Source organism: Symsagittifera roscoffensis, chromosome 1, assembly GCF_963678635.1.
Source record: "Symsagittifera roscoffensis chromosome 1, txSymRosc1.1, whole genome shotgun sequence".
Taxonomy (NCBI): domain Eukaryota; kingdom Metazoa; phylum Xenacoelomorpha; order Acoela; family Convolutidae; genus Symsagittifera; species Symsagittifera roscoffensis.
The window spans coordinates 37,702,548-37,717,329 of record NC_087062.1 but is presented as its reverse complement, the minus strand read 5'-3'; the positions used below and the strand labels follow the sequence as shown (position 1 = coordinate 37,717,329).

General features: G+C 41.9%; 1 protein-coding gene across 4 annotated transcripts in view; it reads right to left on the bottom strand.

Moving 5' to 3' along the window:
* Positions 1 to 14,782, bottom strand: part of LOC134843959 (syntaxin-binding protein 1-like) — a 274,291-nt gene that overhangs the window by 144,644 nt on the left and 114,865 nt on the right. The gene's annotated exons all lie outside the window — the stretch shown is intronic.

Below are 14,782 nucleotides of genomic sequence, written 5' to 3'. Positions count from 1 at the left end.
CAGTGTCACGTTGATACTGTTTCTTGGCCATGACACAGTTCAGGGCTGTCCCTTCTAAGTTGCTGGTGAGCGCGCTGCATTCCTGTCTCTCAGACAAGTCTTCTTCCTCGAAATGCAGCTTCATTACCTCTATCCAGGTATCAATACAGCCATCAGATTCGTCTTTGTAGCATCTTGGTTTCTTAAAGACTCTTCTGGACTTTTCACTGCGTTCATTGGTTCTAGATAACCGCGTCAGGAATGTCTCCAAAGACCTGTTCAGGGGTTCAAATGCTGTGGCCATTGCCGTAGCATCCCTTGAGTGTCCCGCCTGAGTGTTCTCACACCTTGTCGAAGGCTCTGTGTGCGGTACATCCCTACAATCCGAATCACCATGAGCGTTTCCCGCTTGGCCCATGTGACTCCTCCTCGGGCTTGTATGCCCCATTTTGCCAGAATCGCTTCTCCCGGTCGCATGTGTGCTTTGCGTTGGTCGTTCGTTCGAGTTTTGTCTGTTCCCCGTTGAACTTGCTCTACTGTTCGGGCCCCATGCTGTATTACTCCTTGTGGCATAGCCTGATGAACTGCCCCTGCCTCTAGTGGATCCATATGTCTTCCTCCTTTCATTGAAGTTCACCCTCGGTTCCCTGCTGGGACCTCCCGAGTTCGGCTCTCCTTCTTTTGGTCCACTCTTGCTGCTTAGTAGCCCGTCCAACCTATCCATGATAGCCTGCGTTCGCCTCTCCATCATCGCGTCTATCTTTGTGTCAAGAGACCCAAGAGACTGCTCTTGCTGAATTCTTAACTTCTCCATGTCGGCTCTTAAGCGTAACTCCCTCTGTTCCGCTTCTCTTGTCATTCGCGACAAGTTCCTCGTCATATGTTCGTCCGTTCTTTCTTTCAAGCGTTTTTCGCTTCTGTCAACTTCTTGTCTGTTGCGGTTTATTTCTTCCCGCAGACTTTCTCTTTCAATGTGAACTGCTCTTTCTAGGTCACTCATCCTTATCGACATCTGTTCATTTTGTTCTCCTAAACTGCCCACTATGTTGTTTAAGGCTTCCTCTAGTGCTGCCCCGTTATCCATGAGTGGCGTCACTAGTGGTGGTGTAACTCTGTCGGTCCCAGGTAGCTTCGTGCTGGTCGAGATCCGGGCCTTGACTCTCTGTCTTGACGTCTTTTCATTATCTATTTCAGGATCCGCTAACGCGTTGCCAAGCCCTCTGGTTCTACTCTCTTCAGGTTGTGGCTCCGAACTTGTCCTAATCGTGAAGTCCTTCGACTGGCCCGGCGTGTTTGCCTCTTTGCTTATCGTTGTCACTACACCAAATTTATCCATGGTTCCAGTCTCTCTTCCGACGTGTGCCTCACTCTCCTGGATCGAACTATTGAGACTGACTTGAGATCCAAAGTCCCCTTGCTCCTCTTCATCCTCTTCCTCCTGGGACTCCCCATCGTTTCCTGCTCCTCCTCCCATGCTGAATGGAAAGATGTTTCCGAAGGTGTTCTTCATTCTTTCTGAGAACGATGATGAGGTTGTTTGTTTCCCAGTTCCGCTTGCCATCATAGTGTTGTCTGTCGGAGATCTTCTAGTTGCCGTTACTTCAGTTGAGATGTCGGACAGTTCCGACATCTCCTCTCGATCCAACGTCCCGGTGGAAGTGGCAAAATCATGGCCTTGTTCTACCGGAGTAGATTCACTCGCCAGCCTTCTGCCTCTCCCTTCCAGTCCATTTACTCCCTGGTTGTCGTTCATGGTATGGTCCGTATTGACCTCCACTTCTAACAGTTCTCTTCGCTCTTCTGAGGTCTTTTGACTTCTCGTTTCAACCATTCTGCCTGAAACCGTCCCCTCTTTATCGGACCGGGTTCGCTTGATCCAATCCACAAAAGGATCGGTCATCGTTTTTCTTTGCTTTTCAGGTATGAATTTCCTAGAGCTATTACCTCGTTTTGGTATCCTTGACTTGTCTAAACTCATTCTTTATTTGTCACTTTCCTATGCCTACTCTTGACTCAATTGTTAGAGACCTTATAGTTTTATTAACAATAATAATGACACAACACAATAAATTTCACCAGATTCTATTAAATAGTGACCACGAATCCCTGTATGTTGTCAGAGTACAGTTTGTATAAAATTTATTCACACTAGCCGATTATCGGTCCAAAGATCTGGAAACTAGCACAATATGATGTTATCAGTCAATTTAAAAGATAGTGTACTCACTACCCAATCAAGCACAGTTTAGGTTGATTTAAAATCAAAAAACAAAAAATATATATTGACACAATATGAATGTATATATAAAAAACGTATGTGTCTTGTACTCTTAGTCGGTTGCAGTACAATAGTCGAACCTGTCTTTTAAAGAAAAAGCTTTCCCTGCTTGGTGCTGCACCAAACAGACAAAACTTTGAAGGCAGTGATTTTCTCAAGTGGGCGTCTATTGCACCCACCGAGTACTGTGTTACCTATCTGCCTTCGGACTGCCCGAGCTAGACCTACTAAAATCCTCAGGGCAGTCACTTTTCCCAAAAACGTATTATGTTTCAATCCACACCAATGAGTCACGCTCTTTTTAATTTAGACTTAGTGTCGCGAATATCCGAGTTCGGACCTGTTTCGTATTAGTCTGGTTCTTTTTGAGAGGCAAGTTACCAGTGCAGTCACTGATACCTATCCTGTGTATTAATAACCTAATACCTCTCGCTTTTTAGTTTTTCTTTCGTTCACCTAAGTCCTTAATAAAATGATACCCCTCCGGATTGGCACAAATAGGACCCTTCCGGACTGTCAGAATATAGACCCCTCCGGATTGGGACCCCTCGGAATTAGCAACTATAAGACCCCTCCGGATTCGGACCCCTCCGGTTTTGTGGAAAGTAGACCCCTCCGGATTCGGACCCCTCTGACTTTGAAAAATTTCGACCCCTCCGGATTGGGAGCCCTTAGCTCTGTCAAAGTAGCTTTTTGTAGTTTTCTTAATTTCAGCTTATACCCCTCCGGATACGTTCTGCGTTGCTTTTATGCTGTTTGAATTAACTGGGAAGCGTATAGGGTCCTTTCCTAGACCCCTCCGGATTGAAGTTAAGGCACTTATTTGACAATTCACACTAACGGTGAAGGGTCTTATCACTTGCCTAATTTCGACTCTATTATGGTTGTCTTGTGCCTTCAGCCCTCCCTTTTTGTCTAGAACTGTCTTAAGTTACTTAGTTCAATCGCTATCAACTTTTGGTAGGGGTATAAGGGTTTTTCAGAAAAATTTATAAAACGTGAAGGGTGTACCCCTCCGGATTTGTGTAATTTGCTAAAAACAATCTCAAAAAATTTTCTCGCTCGCTTTTCCGAAAAATTTCTGATCCTATTAGTAACCTCAGCTGATTTCTGATCTATTGGTACCAAGATCAACTCGATATGATCAGTAGTCCCAAAGTTATTAACCAAAACGTCTTTTTTTTCCGAACTCAAAAATTTTCTCTCTTATAGGTTCCGCCTAACTTTTTCCGCAAATCTGGTCCTTTCGACCTAAAAACTATTGATCTGAGCTCAGAAGGCCTATACTCTTCTAGTTCAATGCAAAAGACCCGATCTAAAACGCTATTGTAGAAAAATTTTGCGAAAAACTATGCTACCTGGACCCCTCCGGATTGATGAATCCACCAAATCAAACACGTTGTGTTCGATTTCTCTGCAACCCGGAAGGCTTTCGGGTAGCGGATTTTAAGACTTGTAGATTCACTAGTGGACGTTGTCCGAACAACTATTTTTACTGTCCTACCTCAAAAATTTCAAAAAATTTTCTAAATTTTTAGTGTTTCTTACTATCAAAAATTGGGAAAATTTGGTTTTTGGTACCAAACTAGTTCCAACCACTTCCGAACTAAAGTTAACCGGTTCTACTTGTTACAGTAGTGCAGTTACGATGTAACACACTAACTTAGCGCTTTTTTCCGTTTCAAAAAATATCGATATCTCAAAAATCGCGACTTGTGGGGGGATCAAAATATCGCTATTTTGACCCTAAAAACCGGTCTGTTTTCGTTGTTTTTCACTGAAAAATGATATAAGACTATTAATATAGGCTATATAAGTAATAATATTAGTAATACTATACCCCTCCGGGTTTGTTTAATCTCCGAATTAAGGTGCTTAACTCGGATATTCGCAGTTCGGTGAAGGGTCACTACAGTGCAGCACTGTCGAGCCCCCCACAGATTACTATCCTACTTTTTGTACCAAAAGGGATACAAAACTTGTTAACGATACCCAACAGTCGATTGTAGTTGTCGTTGAGCCTCTTCCTGTTGTTCCCTGTACTGCTTGCCGGATCGGTCTTCACCCCGGACCCTTCCGAATTGAGCGCAAATCAGCTGACCCTTCCGGATTGGGCGCAATTTATCATTAACGTGCTTAAATGCTCAAATAACCCTACAGTACAAGCCTCACAAACGGGCCACAAAATTGATCGTAACGATCCTGACTGATATAAATGCCTGTAACAACAATATATCTATCAACAACAAACGGGGGGGTTGAATCACATCTTGTCTGGGGGGATGATTTCTACTGATTTTTTACTTTTTTACTGTTTTTGGTTTTTTCGGTTATTTTTTTATGTTTTTTGTTTTTCTTGGGTACTATACTACTTTTTGTTTGGTTTTACTTATATCTTTAATTGTTTTTGGTCACCAACCGCTCAGGGGACGAGGGGACGGCCGATCCCCCCACCCTTCCTGGTTTGTGAATTTTCGGTCTTAACTAGGTTAAAAAACTATTCACGGCAATCCGGAAGGCCTCCGCGTTCCGAACTACCCTTCCGCCCCGGCGGTTTAGGCCTAATAAGGGCGTTAATGTGAGCATCCGCTCGGCGCGGAGTGCTCGTTAACGGTTCTGCCGATCATGATGTTAAAAAAGAATAACACCCAGGAGCGCCATAAAAACATACATGTAACATTCGCCCGGAAGATACATATCGACGGATAACAAAACTAAGTCTTAAGACGACTGGCTAGCGTCCAAACAGAGCTTTGCATGCTTTTCACCGTCTCTACCAAGCCAGTACTTTTCGGTGGTCTTTCTTACATCGGGTCGACAAAAACGTTACTGCTCTCCGGCTTCGACCAGAACGCTCAAATTAACTGAATTAAATGCAAAATTAGTGAGCTCATGGCTGGGTCTCTGTATCCCCAGACCACGAGGTCACTCCTAAAAACAGGGCTACTACTTATTATATTACTATTGTTTTTGTTCAGTAGATAAAAATCATCATCTCCATCGAAGATGGATCAACCCTTCCCCCTCTACTTCTAGCTCCTCATTCTTGTCAAAACGAATTAAGATCTTAATTAAATTCAAGTCAGGACATGACGGATGCCAAAATTCAATATAAGTTCATAAAAGTCCACGTCCCGAGACCCTTCCGGATTCTTGAATCCGGTGAATCAAGCTTCTTAATATCCAGTTCACAATAACTCGGAAGGCTGGGTTTTACCCTTCACCGTTGCTCGCAACGGCCTTGCAACTATTGTAACAGCACAATAGTTGCAACTCGGAACGTCCTCTGCTGTTCGGTAGTTCGTTGTTGTTTTTTAGTCTCGATTTTCGTACTGTTCGTAATCGCAGATAAAGTTGTTCTGTTCCTTTCTGCTATTTTAGCTAAAATGGCCGTCTCTGACGTTTCTCAGAAATATGACGTCATAATTCGAATTTTTAAAAATTAGAATTCCAGAATCTTCTAGCCTTCACCGTTTGGCCAATCGTTCAAATAACGTCCTTATCCGTTCTAAATCGCCAATTCGGAAGGCTTGCTGCTAAAATACCGAATTCTGCAGAGACTGCATTTTGGCCATTCTGGTCGAATGTCACACCGAATGTTTTTTTTTTTGCCGAATACCGAATAATCCAGGGTCCACTGCTAAAAAACCCGAATATTCCGAATATTGGTTTACTGTTTTGTTTCACAATATTTTTCTGTTTTTTTTTAAGATGGCTAATGTAGATTGCAAACTGTTCATTAGCAAACTTGTTTTAAAATTACGGTCTCTTTTTTAAATAGTTTTTACATTATTACGCAAGTCCCAGCCAATTCTACTTGAAAAATGCTATGTTCAATACTTTTTATAGAATTTGTTGTATCAAACTTTTATGCTAAGTTTTTTGGGAAAATAACCAAATATCCGAATAGTTGTTCGAGTAGTAACATTTGGCCGAAGCCGAATCCGAATAGTAAGGGCACTATTCGGCCGAAGTCGAATATCGAATAGTTGGGCCGCGGCGAATAACGAATATCAAAAAATCCGAGTATTCGACATCCCTGTTCCGAATTGGCGGTTTTGAAGAAATAAGAGCGTTATCCGGATGATTGAACAAATCGTGAAGGCTGAAGGATTCGGAAATTCCTAAATTTTAAAAATTCGAATTGATGACGTAATAATTCTAAGAAACGTCAAAAACAGCCATTTTGGGAGAAAAACCAAAATATAGACAGAACAACAACGGTAGTTGCGACGACGACAACAACGAAAAAAACTGAGGATCGGAATCAAAGAAAAAGTAGAAGAAGCAGAGACCGCTCCGAGTTGCAACTATTGTGCCGCTACAATAGTTGAAAGGCCGTTGCGAGCAACGGTGAAGGGTGGAAGACAGCCTTCCGGAAGGAGAATAAGAGTCTTATTTCCCCGGATTCAAGAATCCGGAGGGGTCTCGGGATTTGGACTGAAACTTTTTTACATAAACTTTTAGCTTCCCTATTATGTCCTGAGTTGAAATTAATTAACATCTGAATTCATTTTGCAAGGATGAGAAGCTAAGAGTTGGGGGGAAGGGTTGATCCATCTTCGATGGAGATGATGATTTTTATCTACTGAGCAAAAACAATAATAATTCAATAAATAGTAGTAGCCCTGTTTTTAGGAGTGACCTCGTGGTCTGGGGATATTGAGACCCAGCCATGAGCTCATTATTTTTGCATGTAATTAAGTTAGTTTGAGCGTTCTGGTCGAAGCCGGAAAAGAGTAACGTTTTGTAGACCCGATGTTAGGAAAACCACCAAAAGAACTGGCTTTGGCAGAGACGGTGAAAAGCATGTAGAGCTGTGTAAGACGCTAGCCAGTCGTTTTAGAACTTAGCTGTATTTTCCTTCGATATGTACTTCCGGGCGAATGTTACAATCCCAAAACCATGTTTGCTTTGGAATATTTCATTCAAGTCATCCCGTTATTCAAATTAAGGGTTATGTCAAATTTTGCGAATGAATTGGTCCAGAATGAACGCTCCAGAATGAATTGGTTAATTGACCAGAATTGGCGAACAATGGGAAGCTCATCCAGAGATGTCTGTCTCCCAACTGCAGTGAGATAAATGATGTCAATCCAGCCACAAAGAATTGGACAAGATCGGTAACAAATCCGGTCGGTCGAAGCCCATGTCCGTCCAAATGGTGAAAAGCATGACACTAACTACCGCGCAAGTGTCCAATAAACCTTTTACCGCAATTTATCGGCCCTGTGAGTCCAACACTTGCGCAGCTTAATCAGCCTCATAGTCTTGTGAACAGCAGTCGGTTCAATCAAGGCGTTATCTCCAATGCGCCTGCCTTTCAACTCAATCTGCCCTTTGCGAGTACGTCGCACTTGGTTGTTCGCTCTCATTGTATAGGCTGTGGTATATATCAAAAAACCATCTGCAATAATCGAGATGAGATATAAGCCATCAGTTTCTATGTGTTGTCCATCCACATTCATCAAGCTTATGCTTCCTGTTACAAGTAGTGCTCTCATTTTTTTGAATCCAGGTTTGGGTTTTTCTTGAGTGAATAATCCCGTAGAAATCAAACTGGACTAACGTTATTCTAGCCGATTTGCTCTTATTTTAACCGCAAAATGACCTGCCGATGATATGGCTGACATAATCTTGCTTCCTTCTTTTGTGATAGCAAACGTTTTTCCCTAAAATCACGTTTAATTTCAAACTCCTTATCTCGGGCACGGCATTCAAATCTGTTTTTATAGCCTTCTCCATGATATCGAGTCGTTCATATTGTCCACTGTTTTTTTTTAACTCAGTCTTTACCTAATGCTCTAACTCTTTCCTTGCCAGTTCTTGCTGCATTTTGTGTACCGCTGACAAGTCATAGTTGCTAGACCATAAGCCACTTTAGTTGCTGCTGAAGTCACTCTATTCCAAGCCGACGTGGTTGAAACCCCGGTCACTGTTTGTTTATGCGCCGCAAACTTCAAGTGTGCTCCTTCATTTTTACTAGTTTTGACATCATTCATCAAATTTCCTCTTGTTAACTTTACTCTTGACAACGCCTCATCACGCCTGGGGTGTTCTGTAACAGCTAATGCTTCCCAGAATTAAGCGCATTCCGACTTAAGTGTTCCACAAGGTTACAAAGACCTTGAAGTAAGCTCAAGATCTTCATCTGTCGAGTCCCATTAAATAGTATCTGGGAGAAGCTGATCCAACTACAAATGTCATAACTGTTATAACGACCTTGGCTATAGGTCTGATTAGTGGGTACACAGTTCGCCGGCAAGGTGATGTGAGTGGCCAGCATCTTTTTAAGCTCTTCACACCGTCCTTGAATGTTGGACGACATGACTACATGTATCTCCAAAGTCAATTTGCCATGTTTGTATTTCCTTCCCAATTCAATTGCCTTTGAAATTTTCAATCGACTCTTCATCGCGCTGACGCCTCTTCTTGAATTTCATTATTGCCTGAAAACCTTGCAATCCCGAGACAAAACAAAAATTTAGAAAACATTATTAAAAACTCGAAAAAATTTTGGCACTGTCACTCGCATTTTTCTTTTTTTGCCATAACACAATACAGGGCTGTACACTAGAATTCACTTGACTGCAATCTTGCCTTTTCGATAGACTCTCCTCTTCAGATCTGGTTTAGATCTCGTTTGGGACCTGCTTGGTAAGTTTAATCCTGAAGAAACCCCTAAGAATGAACGTTTGGGGTCCTTCCAGCTTGAGCTAGGAGGAGCCGCTCTGGGCGGACCCTCGTTTCCTGGCTAAAAACTTCAGTCCTGGTTGTGCTTCGCACGCTATGGTTCTCGAAAGCTTCCCTGTCTGCGCGTGCTTCCTCCTACCTCGCTGCTTGCTCATATAGGTTATCTGTTAGGAAGCTTGCTCATACTTCAACCAGTACTCAGCTTTTCTTTGCCTGACTCTTTATCCATCCTGTCAACCCTTCAAGGCCTTTCTTGCCGCAAGTCATCAAACCCCGCCATCATGTCTTCTCAGGAAAAATCGGTCGTCTTTTTTCTCTCCAGCTCATCATTGGCGGATAACAAAACTAAGTCTTAAGACGACTGGCTAGCGTCCAAACAGAGCTTTGCATGCTTTTCACCGTCTCTACCAAGCCAGTACTTTTCGGTGGTCTTTCTTACATCGGGTCGACAAAAACGTTACTGCTCTCCGGCTTCGACCAGAACGCTCAAATTAACTGAATTACATGCAAAATTAGTGAGCTCATGGCTGGGTCTCTGTATCCCCAGACCACGAGGTCACTCCTAAAAACAGGGCTACTACTTATTATATTACTATTGTTTTTGTTCAGTAGATAAAAATCATCATCTCCATCGAAGATGGATCAACCCTTCCCCCTCTACTTCTAGCTCCTCATTCTTGTCAAAACGAATTAAGATCTTAATTAAATTCAAGTCAGGACATGACGGATGCCAAAATTCAATATAAGTTCATAAAAGTCCACGTCCCGAGACCCTTCCGGATTCTTGAATCCGGTGAATCAAGCTTCTTAATATCCAGTTCACAATAACTCGGAAGGCTGGGTTTTACCCTTCACCGTTGCTCGCAACGGCCTTGCAACTATTGTAACAGCACAATAGTTGCAACTCGGAACGTCCTCTGCTGTTCGGTAGTTCGTTGTTGTTTTTTAGTCTCGATTTTCGTACTGTTCGTAATCGCAGATAAAGTTGTTCTGTTCCTTTCTGCTATTTTAGCTAAAATGGCCGTCTCTGACGTTTCTCAGAAATATGACGTCATAATTCCCAACTGCAGTGAGATAAATGATGTCAATCCAGCCACAAAGAATTGGACAAGATCGGTAACAAATCCGGTCGGTCGAAGCCCATGTCCGTCCAAATGGTGAAAAGCATGACACTAACTACCGCGCAAGTGTCCAATAAACCTTTTACCGCAATTTATCGGCCCTGTGAGTCCAACACTTGCGCAGCTTAATCAGCCTCATAGTCTTGTGAACAGCAGTCGGTTCAATCAAGGCGTTATCTCCAATGCGCCTGCCTTTCAACTCAATCTGCCCTTTGCGAGTACGTCGCACTTGGTTGTTCGCTCTCATTGTATAGGCTGTGGTATATATCAAAAAACCATCTGCAATAATCGAGATGAGATATAAGCCATCAGTTTCTATGTGTTGTCCATCCACATTCATCAAGCTTATGCTTCCTGTTACAAGTAGTGCTCTCATTTTTTTGAATCCAGGTTTGGGTTTTTCTTGAGTGAATAATCCCGTAGAAATCAAACTGGACTAACGTTATTCTAGCCGATTTGCTCTTATTTTAACCGCATAATGACCTGCCGATGATATGGCTGACATAATCTTGCTTCCTTCTTTTGTGATAGCAAACGTTTTTCCCTAAAATCACGTTTAATTTCAAACTCCTTATCTCGGGCACGGCATTCAAATCTGTTTTTATAGCCTTCTCCATGATATCGAGTCGTTCATATTGTCCACTGTTTTTTTTTTAACTCAGTCTTTACCTAATGCTCTAACTCTTTCCTTGCCAGTTCTTGCTGCATTTTGTGTACCGCTGACAAGTCATAGTTGCTAGACCATAAGCCACTTTAGTTGCTGCTGAAGTCACTCTATTCCAAGCCGACGTGGTTGAAACCCCGGTCACTGTTTGTTTTTGCGCCGCAAACTTCAAGTGTGCGCCTTCATTTTTACTAGTTTTGACATCATTCATCAAATTTCCTCTTGTTAACTTTACTCTTGACAACGCCTCATCACGCCTGGGGTGTTCTGTAACAGCTAATGCTTCCCAGAATTAAGTGCATTCCGACTTAAGTGTTCCACAAGGTTACAAAGACCTTGAAGTAAGCTCAAGATCTTCATCTGTCGAGTCCCATTAAATAGTATCTGGGAGAAGCTGATCCAACTACAAATGTCATAACTGTTATAACGACCTTGGCTATAGGTCTGATTAGTGGGTACACAGTTCGCCGGCAAGGTGATGTGAGTGGCCAGCATCTTTTTAAGCTCTTCACACCGTCCTTGAATGTTGGACGACATGACTACATGTATCTCCAAAGTCAATTTGCCATGTTTGTATTTCCTTCCCAATTCAATTGCCTTTGAAATTTTCAATCGACTCTTCATCGCGCTGACGCCTCTTCTTGAATTTCATTATTGCCTGAAAACCTTGCAATCCCGAGACAAAACAAAAATTTAGAAAACATTATTAAAAACTCGAAAAAATTTTGGCACTGTCACTCGCATTTTTCTTTTTTTGCCATAACACAATACAGGGCTGTACACTAGAATTCACTTGACTGCAATCTTGCCTTTTCGATAGACTCTCCTCTTCAGATCTGGTTTAGATCTCGTTTGGGACCTGCTTGGTAAGTTTAATCCTGAAGAAACCCCTAAGAATGAACGTTTGGGGTCCTTCCAGCTTGAGCTAGGAGGAGCCGCTCTGGGCGGACCCTCGTTTCCTGGCTAAAAACTTCAGTCCTGGTTGTGCTTCGCACGCTATGGTTCTCGAAAGCTTCCCTGTCTGCGCGTGCTTCCTCCTACCTCGCTGCTTGCTCATATAGGTTATCTGTTAGGAAGCTTGCTCATACTTCAACCAGTACTCAGCTTTTCTTTGCCTGACTCTTTATCCATCCTGTCAACCCTTCAAGGCCTTTCTTGCCGCAAGTCATCAAACCCCGCCATCATGTCTTCTCAGGAAAAATCGGTCGTCTTTTTTCTCTCCAGCTCATCATTGGCGTTAAGCTCAGTGTCGCAGCTGTCACTGGAGTCTGCAGCCTAATACTTGATGATGCTCCATATTTTTGTGTTCCCACTGACACTAATCTATCATATGCTGAAGAAGATCCCAGTGTGATTCTGTCAGACAGGGGCCTCTTATACTTGTCGTTTCTATGGCTTGGAGTGAAATTCAGGTCTGAAGTGGTCGAATTAAAAAAATCGAAACGGTAGTCTGACGTGGTGACCGCTGAAAATTTAATCAGCTCCGGGGACCCATTCCACCGAGCCAAATTCTTCATACCTGGACTTAAAGCTTGTCTTTTTTCTTCGATTCGTCATGTTTTGGACTGAAGCTGGCCATCAATGTGTTGTTCTTTTTTTGACCAGAGGAGACGGCTTTTTTTAGCTGATTGTTGCTTTTGGTTGCTGATTTCGATGAAATTCCATTTCGAGAGTTCTCACTTTGGTTGGCTTGGGACCGTTACTTGCCCTATTTTTCCTTCAAGGCTCTTTTTTGCAGTCTGTTTTATCCAAACGCATTGCCAGAATCATCACCCTGGACCAACTTCTGTTTTCTTTCCTAGATCTACTTCTCTTTCTCTTAGAACCAACTTCTTTTTCACTTACTAGAAAGGGCCAGGTTGAGTCGGGTTAGTCGTTTCGGTTGAGGAAGGAGATTCACCCTGCGTCGCTGTCCACATTTCATTCCGATCACTGAAAGATAGCCCGCTCTCCTTTTTTGTTGTGCAACAGGGTCAGCATTTTGAGGCACTGCCTGCTCACCAAGGACTGACGTTTTTTCGCCTTAAACTTCCGTGTACAACATGTGCGTAGCCTAAATTTTCTTTTTGCATGATCAAATCAGTCCTTTCGATCCATATTTAGCTGGCGATGTGCGTACGCAAAAGACTAAGACAACCGTGTCTGCCCGGTAGCTAAAAGTTAGGAACCAAGTGTTAGTGCTTGGTCTTCGGAACTTAATACAATGCAAACATCATTTCCAATAACACAAGGTTGCCAATAACACACAACTGTGTATAACAGCCAGCATACGACAAAAAATGACAACGCACTCAGTAATCCCATAAGTGGAAGCGTTTTTTTTGTACCAGTACCAAGGTTCCACAGTTAATTTATCAAAACTCTGCTCAAATTAAATTTGAAAAAATGATGTTAGCCTTGTTTTAGTCTTTTGGAATCAACGCAATGCAAACAATAATTTCAAAAACACACAAGGTTACCAATAACACAATTTTACCTAACAGCACACGACAAAAAACAACAGAGCGCCCAGTTACTCTATAAGTGGCAGCATTTGTTTTGTACCAGTATCAATATTCCGCGGAAAGTTTATCAAAGCACTGCTTGGATAAAATCGAAATTTTTGAAAAAAAAGTTTTACTTTATGTAAGAGAAGTCTAGAGTGACTACCTAAAAAATACACCGCCCAATGGAGCCGTCCAAATGAACAAAGACTCATTTGCTGTCAATTAATTTGTTTGCGTTTTCAATAACTGATCTGCGGCTATTGGAATCATCGAGGTCGTCTATCATCTGTCCTGGAAATGTCTGAGCTGTCCTATTCAGTAGCGCAGGACAGCCTTCGACTGAAAGTTTAAACTAGGATTTTATTTGTGCCAAAAGCTAGCAGTCTCACAAATCTGTATCTCATAATATCTATCGGGCCGTTCCCAGTATACGAGAGTAAATATTGTCCTCAAAAAGACAAAATTTCTTTTTTGAAATTTATCGACTTTTCGCGAGAACTATACTCCCACATCTGAGATTTTAGGCTCAACCGAAATTACAGTATGCGTGATTTCCTTCTCGCTAACTATTATTTCTCAATGGATTTTTCTTGCTACTTATCCTGCTAAATCTTATATCATAGGTTTACCCGAAACAACGGGTTGTGGAAAAGTTCTATTTATAATTGGCTATGCCCAGATTGTTAAAAAAGGTTTTCACCTTCAAACAAATCAAAGTTTTAAAACTTAGACATTTTTGAAATTTTTTGACTTTACTCGAAAGCGAACGTGCCAATTTTTATGCAGAGTTCCTTAAAATTTTTTTGCCCTTTTCCTAAGAATGACACAATCAAAACTGAGATGAAAAACTTAAATGAGAGAACCGTTTGCGTTGTGCCAGTCGGTCATAATGAAAGAAGTTTTCATTTGGAATTTGAATTTTTAAAAATTTGATTTGAACTAGTTATGTATGACTTTCTCGCGACAACTCAAAATCACCAGTTTTACTCACAACAATAGCCAAATTAGGAATAGCGGGAAAGTCCTGCCTAAATTCACTCGTTCAGTCGGTGATGGCAGTTGTCGTAGCTAGATATTTTGCGAGGGCAGAGTTGTTTGCTTACCGACAGAATTTTGAGTGGCTTCGGCAAGCAATCAAGAAGAGCAAGAGTAGAGTGAAACTTCGCTGGGGAATCTTTGCAGTGAACTGACCTTGTGGTGCAGTTTTCATATTAAACATTACAAGACTTCTTGAGTCAATTAGTTGTTTTGATGTTTATTGAATTTCGCAGTGGAGTTGGTTCCAGAGATAACTTGCCATATCTTGAAATACAAAATATTTCAATTAAATTAAGCATAAATATTCTATTGTAGGCCTGCTCGCTCGCTTTATTAGTTCTAAATTGGAAATTTTTCCTCCCCACACTGACTTTATTAGCTCGAAATTAGACGCCGTTAAATACAGGGTCTGAAACTTGTTGTTTGTTTTTATTGCTACACAGATTGATCCATCAAGAAACTCACCTTATCTCAATATAATCTTGTTAACCAATCTCTGGTAATTAAATTTAGAGATAAGGTG